A 9,408-nucleotide genomic window follows, 5' to 3' on the forward strand; every position below is an offset into this window, starting at 1 on the left:
AAAATGTCATACTATACTATGTAGTACGTCATATTATACTATGTCTCCAAAATGTGACCATTTTTGGAGAAAAAAAATTTGGTCCAAAATTTGACAAAAACGACATACTATACTATGTCGTCCAAAATCTGACCATTTTTTTGAAAAACTTTTTTTTGTTCTAAAACTTGACAAAACGTCATACTATACTATGTAGTACGTCATATTATACTATGTCTCCAAAATGTGACCATTTTTGGAGAAAAAAAATTTGGTCCAAAATTTGACAAAAACAACATACTATACTATGTCGTCCAAAATCTGACCATTTTTTTGAAAAACTTTTTTTGGTCCAAAACTTGACAAAAATGTCATACTATACTATGTAGTACGTCATATTATACTATGTCTCCAAAATGTGACCATTTTTGGAGAAAAAAAATTTGGTCCAAAATTTGACAAAAACGACATACTATATTATGTCGTCCAAAATCTGACCATTTTTTTGAAAAACTTTTTTTGTTCTAAAACTTGACAAAACGTCATACTATACTATGTAGTACGTCATACTATACTATGTCTTCAAAATGTGACCATTTTTGGAGAAAAAAAATTTGGTCCAAAATTTGACAAAAACAACATACTATACTATATCGTCCAAAATCTGACCATTTTTTTGAAAAACGTTTTTTTGGTCCAAAACTTGACAAAAACGTCATACTATACTATGTAGTACGTCATACTATACTATGTCTCCAAAATGTGACCATTTTTGGAGAAAAAAATTTTGGCCCAAAATTTGACAAAAACGACATACATACTATGTCGTCCAAAATCTGACCATTTTTTTGAAAAACGTTTTTTTGTTCTGAAACTTGACAAAAACGTCATACTATACTATGTAGTACGTCATACTATACTATGTCTCCAAAATGTGACCATTTTTGGAGAAAAAAAATTTGGTCCAAAATTTGACTAAAACGTCAGACTATACTATGTAGTACGTCATATTATACTATGTCTCCAAAATGTGCCCATTTTTGGAGAAAAACAATTTGGTCCAAAATTTGATAAAAACGACATACTATACTATGTCATCCAAAATCTGACCATTTTTTTGAAAAACTTTTTTTGGTCCAAAACTTGACAAAAATGTCATACTATACTATGTAGTACGTCATATTATACTATGTCTCCAAAATGTGACCATTTTTGGAGAAAAAAGAATTTGTACCAAAATTTGACAAAAACGACATACTATACTATGTCGTCCAAAATCGGACAATTTTTTTGAAAAACGTTTTTTTGGTCCAAAACTTGACAAAAACGTCATACTATACTATTAGTACGTCATATTATACTATGCCTCCAAAATGTGACCATTTTTGGAGAAAAAACAATTTGTCCAAAATTTGACAAAAACGACATACTATACTATGTCGTCCAAAATCTGACCATTATTTTGAAAAACGTTTTTTTGTTCCAAAACTTGACAAAAACGTCGTACTATACTATGTAGTACGTCATATTATACTATGTCTCCAAAATGTGACCATTTTTGGAGAAAAAAAATTTGGTCCAAAATTTGACAAAAACGACATACTATACTATGTCGTCCAAAATCTGACCATTTTTTTGAAAAACTTTTTTTTGTTCTAAAACTTGACAAAACGTCATACTATACTATGTAGTACGTCATATTATACTATGTCTCCAAAATGTGACCATTTTTGGAGAAAAAAAATTTGGTCCAAAATTTGACAAAAACAACATACTATACTATGTCGTCCAAAATCTGACCATTTTTTTGAAAAACTTTTTTTGGTCCAAAACTTGACAAAAATGTCATACTATACTATGTAGTACGTCATATTATACTATGTCTCCAAAATGTGACCATTTTTGGAGAAAAAAAATTTGGTCCAAAATTTGACAAAAACGACATACTATATTATGTCGTCCAAAATCTGACCATTTTTTTGAAAAACTTTTTTTGTTCTAAAACTTGACAAAACGTCATACTATACTATGTAGTACGTCATACTATACTATGTCTTCAAAATGTGACCATTTTTGGAGAAAAAAAATTTGGTCCAAAATTTGACAAAAACAACATACTATACTATATCGTCCAAAATCTGACCATTTTTTTGAAAAACGTTTTTTTGGTCCAAAACTTGACAAAAACGTCATACTATACTATGTAGTACGTCATACTATACTATGTCTCCAAAATGTGACCATTTTTGGAGAAAAAAATTTTGGCCCAAAATTTGACAAAAACGACATACATACTATGTCGTCCAAAATCTGACCATTTTTTTGAAAAACGTTTTTTTGTTCTGAAACTTGACAAAAACGTCATACTATACTATGTAGTACGTCATACTATACTATGTCTCCAAAATGTGACCATTTTTGGAGAAAAAAAATTTGGTCCAAAATTTGACAAAAACGTCAGACTATACTATGTAGTACGTCATATTATACTATGTCTCCAAAATGTGCCCATTTTTGGAGAAAAACAATTTGGTCCAAAATTTGATAAAAACGACATACTATACTATGTCATCCAAAATCTGACCATTTTATAGAAAAACTTGTTTTGGTCCAAAACTTGACAAAAATGTCATACTATACTATGTAGTACGTCATATTATACTATGTCTCCAAAATGTGACCATTTTTGGAGAAAAAAGAATTTGTACCAAAATTTGACAAAAACGACATACTATACGACATACTCGTCCAAAATCGGACAATTTTTTTGAAAAACGTTTTTTTGGTCCAAAACTTGACAAAAACGTCATACTATACTATTAGTACGTCATATTATACTATGCCTCCAAAATGTGACCATTTTTGGAGAAAAAACAATTTGTCCAAAATTTGACAAAAACGACATACTATACTATGTCGTCCAAAATCTGACCATTATTTTGAAAAACGTTTTTTTGTTCCAAAACTTGACAAAAACGTCGCACTATACTATGTAGTACGTCATATTATACTATGTCTCCAAAATGTGACCATTTTTGGAGAAAAAAAATTTGGTCCAAAATTTGACAAAAACGTCAGACTATACTATGTAGTACATCATATTGTACTATGTCTCCAAAATGTGACCATTTTTGGAGAAAAAAAATTTGGTCCAAAATTTGACAAAAACGACATACTATACTATGTCGTCCAAAATCTGACCATTTTTTTGAAAAACTTTTTTTTGGTCCAAAACTTGACAAAAATGTCATACTATACTATGTAGTACATCATATTATACTATGTCTCCAAAATGTGACCATTTTTGGAGAAAAAAAATTTGGTCCAAAATTTGACAAAAACGACATACTATACTATGTAGTACGTCATACTATACTATGTCTCCAAAATGTGACCATTTTTGGAGAAAAAAAATTTGGTCCAAAATTTGACTAAAACGTCAGACTATACTATGTAGTACGTCATATTATACTATGTCTCCAAAATGTGCCCATTTTTGGAGAAAAACAATTTGGTCCAAAATTTGATAAAAACGACATACTATACTATGTCATCCAAAATCTGACCATTTTTTTGAAAAACTTTTTTTGGTCCAAAACTTGACAAAAATGTCATACTATACTATGTAGTACGTCATATTATACTATGTCTCCAAAATGTGACCATTTTTGGAGAAAAAAGAATTTGTACCAAAATTTGACAAAAACGACATACTATACTATGTCGTCCAAAATCGGACAATTTTTTTGAAAAACGTTTTTTTGGTCCAAAACTTGACAAAAACGTCATACTATACTATTAGTACGTCATATTATACTATGCCTCCAAAATGTGACCATTTTTGGAGAAAAAACAATTTGTCCAAAATTTGACAAAAACGACATACTATACTATGTCGTCCAAAATCTGACCATTATTTTGAAAAACGTTTTTTTGTTCCAAAACTTGACAAAAACGTCGTACTATACTATGTAGTACGTCATATTATACTATGTCTCCAAAATGTGACCATTTTTGGAGAAAAAAAATTTGGTCCAAAATTTGACAAAAACGACATACTATACTATGTCGTCCAAAATCTGACCATTTTTTTGAAAAACTTTTTTTTGTTCTAAAACTTGACAAAACGTCATACTATACTATGTAGTACGTCATATTATACTATGTCTCCAAAATGTGACCATTTTTGGAGAAAAAAAATTTGGTCCAAAATTTGACAAAAACAACATACTATACTATGTCGTCCAAAATCTGACCATTTTTTTGAAAAACTTTTTTTGGTCCAAAACTTGACAAAAATGTCATACTATACTATGTAGTACGTCATATTATACTATGTCTCCAAAATGTGACCATTTTTGGAGAAAAAAAATTTGGTCCAAAATTTGACAAAAACGACATACTATATTATGTCGTCCAAAATCTGACCATTTTTTTGAAAAACTTTTTTTGTTCTAAAACTTGACAAAACGTCATACTATACTATGTAGTACGTCATACTATACTATGTCTTCAAAATGTGACCATTTTTGGAGAAAAAAAATTTGGTCCAAAATTTGACAAAAACAACATACTATACTATATCGTCCAAAATCTGACCATTTTTTTGAAAAACGTTTTTTTGGTCCAAAACTTGACAAAAACGTCATACTATACTATGTAGTACGTCATACTATACTATGTCTCCAAAATGTGACCATTTTTGGAGAAAAAAATTTTGGCCCAAAATTTGACAAAAACGACATACATACTATGTCGTCCAAAATCTGACCATTTTTTTGAAAAACGTTTTTTTGTTCTGAAACTTGACAAAAACGTCATACTATACTATGTAGTACGTCATACTATACTATGTCTCCAAAATGTGACCATTTTTGGAGAAAAAAAATTTGGTCCAAAATTTGACAAAAACGTCAGACTATACTATGTAGTACGTCATATTATACTATGTCTCCAAAATGTGCCCATTTTTGGAGAAAAACAATTTGGTCCAAAATTTGATAAAAACGACATACTATACTATGTCATCCAAAATCTGACCATTTTATAGAAAAACTTGTTTTGGTCCAAAACTTGACAAAAATGTCATACTATACTATGTAGTACGTCATATTATACTATGTCTCCAAAATGTGACCATTTTTGGAGAAAAAAGAATTTGTACCAAAATTTGACAAAAACGACATACTATACGACATACTCGTCCAAAATCGGACAATTTTTTTGAAAAACGTTTTTTTGGTCCAAAACTTGACAAAAACGTCATACTATACTATTAGTACGTCATATTATACTATGCCTCCAAAATGTGACCATTTTTGGAGAAAAAACAATTTGTCCAAAATTTGACAAAAACGACATACTATACTATGTCGTCCAAAATCTGACCATTATTTTGAAAAACGTTTTTTTGTTCCAAAACTTGACAAAAACGTCGCACTATACTATGTAGTACGTCATATTATACTATGTCTCCAAAATGTGACCATTTTTGGAGAAAAAAAATTTGGTCCAAAATTTGACAAAAACGTCAGACTATACTATGTAGTACATCATATTGTACTATGTCTCCAAAATGTGACCATTTTTGGAGAAAAAAAATTTGGTCCAAAATTTGACAAAAACGACATACTATACTATGTCGTCCAAAATCTGACCATTTTTTTGAAAAACTTTTTTTTGGTCCAAAACTTGACAAAAATGTCATACTATACTATGTAGTACATCATATTATACTATGTCTCCAAAATGTGACCATTTTTGGAGAAAAAAAATTTGGTCCAAAATTTGACAAAAACGACATACTATATTATGTCGTCCAAAATCTGACCATTTTTTTGAAAAACTTTTTTTGTTCTAAAACTTGACAAAACGTCATACTATACTATGTAGTACGTCATACTATACCATGTCTCCAAAATGTGACCATTTTTGGAGAAAAAGAAATTTGGTCCAAAATTTGACAAAAACAACATACTATACTATATCGTCCAAAATCTGACCATTTTTTTGAAAAACGTTTTTTTGGTCCAAAACTTGACAAAAACGTCATACTATACAATGTAGTACGTCATACTATACTATGTCTCCAAAATGTGACCATTTTTGGAGAAAAAATTTTTTGCCCAAAATTTGACAAAAACAACATACATACTATGTCGTCCAAAATCTGACCATTTTTTTGAAAAACGTTTTTTTGTTCTAAAACTTGACAAAAACGTCATACTATACTATGTAGTACGTCATATTATACTATGTCTCCAAAATGTGACCATTTTTGGAGGAAAAAAATTTGGTCGAAAATTTGACAAAAACGACAAATTTTCGTTTTTTATGTCGTCCAAAATCTGACCATTATTTTGAAAAACGTTTTTTGGTCCAAAACTTGACAAAAACGTCAAACTATACTATGTAGTACGTCATATTATACTATGTCTCCAAAATGTGACCATTTTTGGAGAAAAAAAATTTGGTCCAAAATTTGACAAAAACGACATACTATACTATGTCGTCCAAAATCTGACCATTTTTTTGAAAAACTTTTTTTTGTTCTAAAACTTGACAAAACGTCATACTATACTATGTAGTACGTCATATTATACTATGTCTCCAAAATGTGACCATTTTTGGAGAAAAAAAATTTGGTCCAAAATTTGACAAAAACAACATACTATACTATGTCGTCCAAAATCTGACCATTTTTTTGAAAAACTTTTTTTGGTCCAAAACTTGACAAAAATGTCATACTATACTATGTAGTACGTCATATTATACTATGTCTCCAAAATGTGACCATTTTTGGAGAAAAAAAATTTGGTCCAAAATTTGACAAAAACGACATACTATATTATGTCGTCCAAAATCTGACCATTTTTTTGAAAAACTTTTTTTGTTCTAAAACTTGACAAAACGTCATACTATACTATGTAGTACGTCATACTATACTATGTCTTCAAAATGTGACCATTTTTGGAGAAAAAAAATTTGGTCCAAAATTTGACAAAAACAACATACTATACTATATCGTCCAAAATCTGACCATTTTTTTGAAAAACGTTTTTTTGGTCCAAAACTTGACAAAAACGTCATACTATACTATGTAGTACGTCATACTATACTATGTCTCCAAAATGTGACCATTTTTGTAGAAAAAAATTTTGGCCCAAAATTTGACAAAAACGACATACATACTATGTCGTCCAAAATCTGACCATTTTTTTGAAAAACGTTTTTTTGTTCTGAAACTTGACAAAAACGTCATACTATACTATGTAGTACGTCATACTATACTATGTCTCCAAAATGTGACCATTTTTGGAGAAAAAAAATTTGGTCCAAAATTTGACAAAAACGTCAGACTATACTATGTAGTACGTCATATTATACTATGTCTCCAAAATGTGCCCATTTTTGGAGAAAAACAATTTGGTCCAAAATTTGATAAAAACGACATACTATACTATGTCATCCAAAATCTGACCATTTTTTTGAAAAACTTTTTTTGGTCCAAAACTTGACAAAAATGTCATACTATACTATGTAGTACGTCATATTATACTATGTCTCCAAAATGTGACCATTTTTGGAGAAAAAAGAATTTGTACCAAAATTTGACAAAAACGACATACTATACTATGTCGTCCAAAATCGGACAATTTTTTTGAAAAACGTTTTTTTGGTCCAAAACTTGACAAAAACGTCATACTATACTATTAGTACGTCATATTATACTATGCCTCCAAAATGTGACCATTTTTGGAGAAAAAACAATTTGTCCAAAATTTGACAAAAACGACATACTATACTATGTCGTCCAAAATCTGACCATTATTTTGAAAAACGTTTTTTTGTTCCAAAACTTGACAAAAACGTCGTACTATACTATGTAGTACGTCATATTATACTATGTCTCCAAAATGTGACCATTTTTGGAGAAAAAAAATTTGGTCCAAAATTTGACAAAAACGTCAGACTATACTATGTAGTACATCATATTATACTATGTCTCCAAAATGTGACCATTTTTGGAGAAAAAAAATTTGGTCCAAAATTTGACAAAAACGACATACTATACTATGTCGTCCAAAATCTGACCATTTTTTTGAAAAACTTTTTTTTGGTCCAAAACTTGACAAAAATGTCATACTATACTATGTAGTACATCATATTATACTATGTCTCCAAAATGTGACCATTTTTGGAGAAAAAAAATTTGGTCCAAAATTTGACAAAAACGACATACTATATTATGTCGTCCAAAATCTGACCATTTTTTTGAAAAACTTTTTTTGTTCTAAAACTTGACAAAACGTCATACTATACTATGTAGTACGTCATACTATACCATGTCTCCAAAATGTGACCATTTTTGGAGAAAAAGAAATTTGGTCCAAAATTTGACAAAAACAACATACTATACTATATCGTCCAAAATCTGACCATTTTTTTGAAAAACGTTTTTTTGGTCCAAAACTTGACAAAAACGTCATACTATACAATGTAGTACGTCATACTATACTATGTCTCCAAAATGTGACCATTTTTGGAGAAAAAATTTTTTGCCCAAAATTTGACAAAAACAACATACATACTATGTCGTCCAAAATCTGACCATTTTTTTGAAAAACGTTTTTTTGTTCTAAAACTTGACAAAAACGTCATACTATACTATGTAGTACGTCATATTATACTATGTCTCCAAAATGTGACCATTTTTGGAGGAAAAAAATTTGGTCGAAAATTTGACAAAAACGACATACTATACTATGTCGTCCAAAATCTGACCATTATTTTGAAAAACGTTTTTTGGTCCAAAACTTGACAAAAACGTCAAACTATACTATGTAGTACGTCATACTATACTATGTCTCCAAAATGTGACCATTTTTGGAGGAAAAAAATTTGGTCGAAAATTTGACAAAAACAACATACTATACTATGTCGTCCAAAATCTGACCATTATTTTGAAAAACGTTTTTTGGTCCAAAACTTGACAAAAACGTCATACTATACTATGTAGTACGTCATACTATACTATGTCTCCAAAATGTGACCATTTTTGGAGAAAAAAAAAATTTGGTCCAAAATTTGACTAAAACGTCAGACTATACTATGTAGTACGTCATATTATACTATGTCTCCAAAATGTGCCCATTTTTGGAGAAAAACAATTTGGTCCAAAATTTGATAAAAACGACATACTATACTATGTCATCCAAAATCTGACCATTTTTTTGAAAAACTTTTTTTTGGTCCAAAACTTTTTTTGTCAAATTTTGGACCAAATTTTTTTTCTCCAAAAATGGTCACATTTTGGAGACATAGTATAATATGACGTACTACATAGTATAGTACGACGTTTTTGTCAAGTTTTGGAACAAAAAAACGTTTTTCAAAATAATGGTCAGATTTTGGACGACATAGTATAGT

Source organism: Microchirus variegatus (assembly GCF_963457635.1).
Source record: "Microchirus variegatus genome assembly, chromosome: 5".
Lineage (NCBI taxonomy): Eukaryota > Metazoa > Chordata > Actinopteri > Pleuronectiformes > Soleidae > Microchirus > Microchirus variegatus.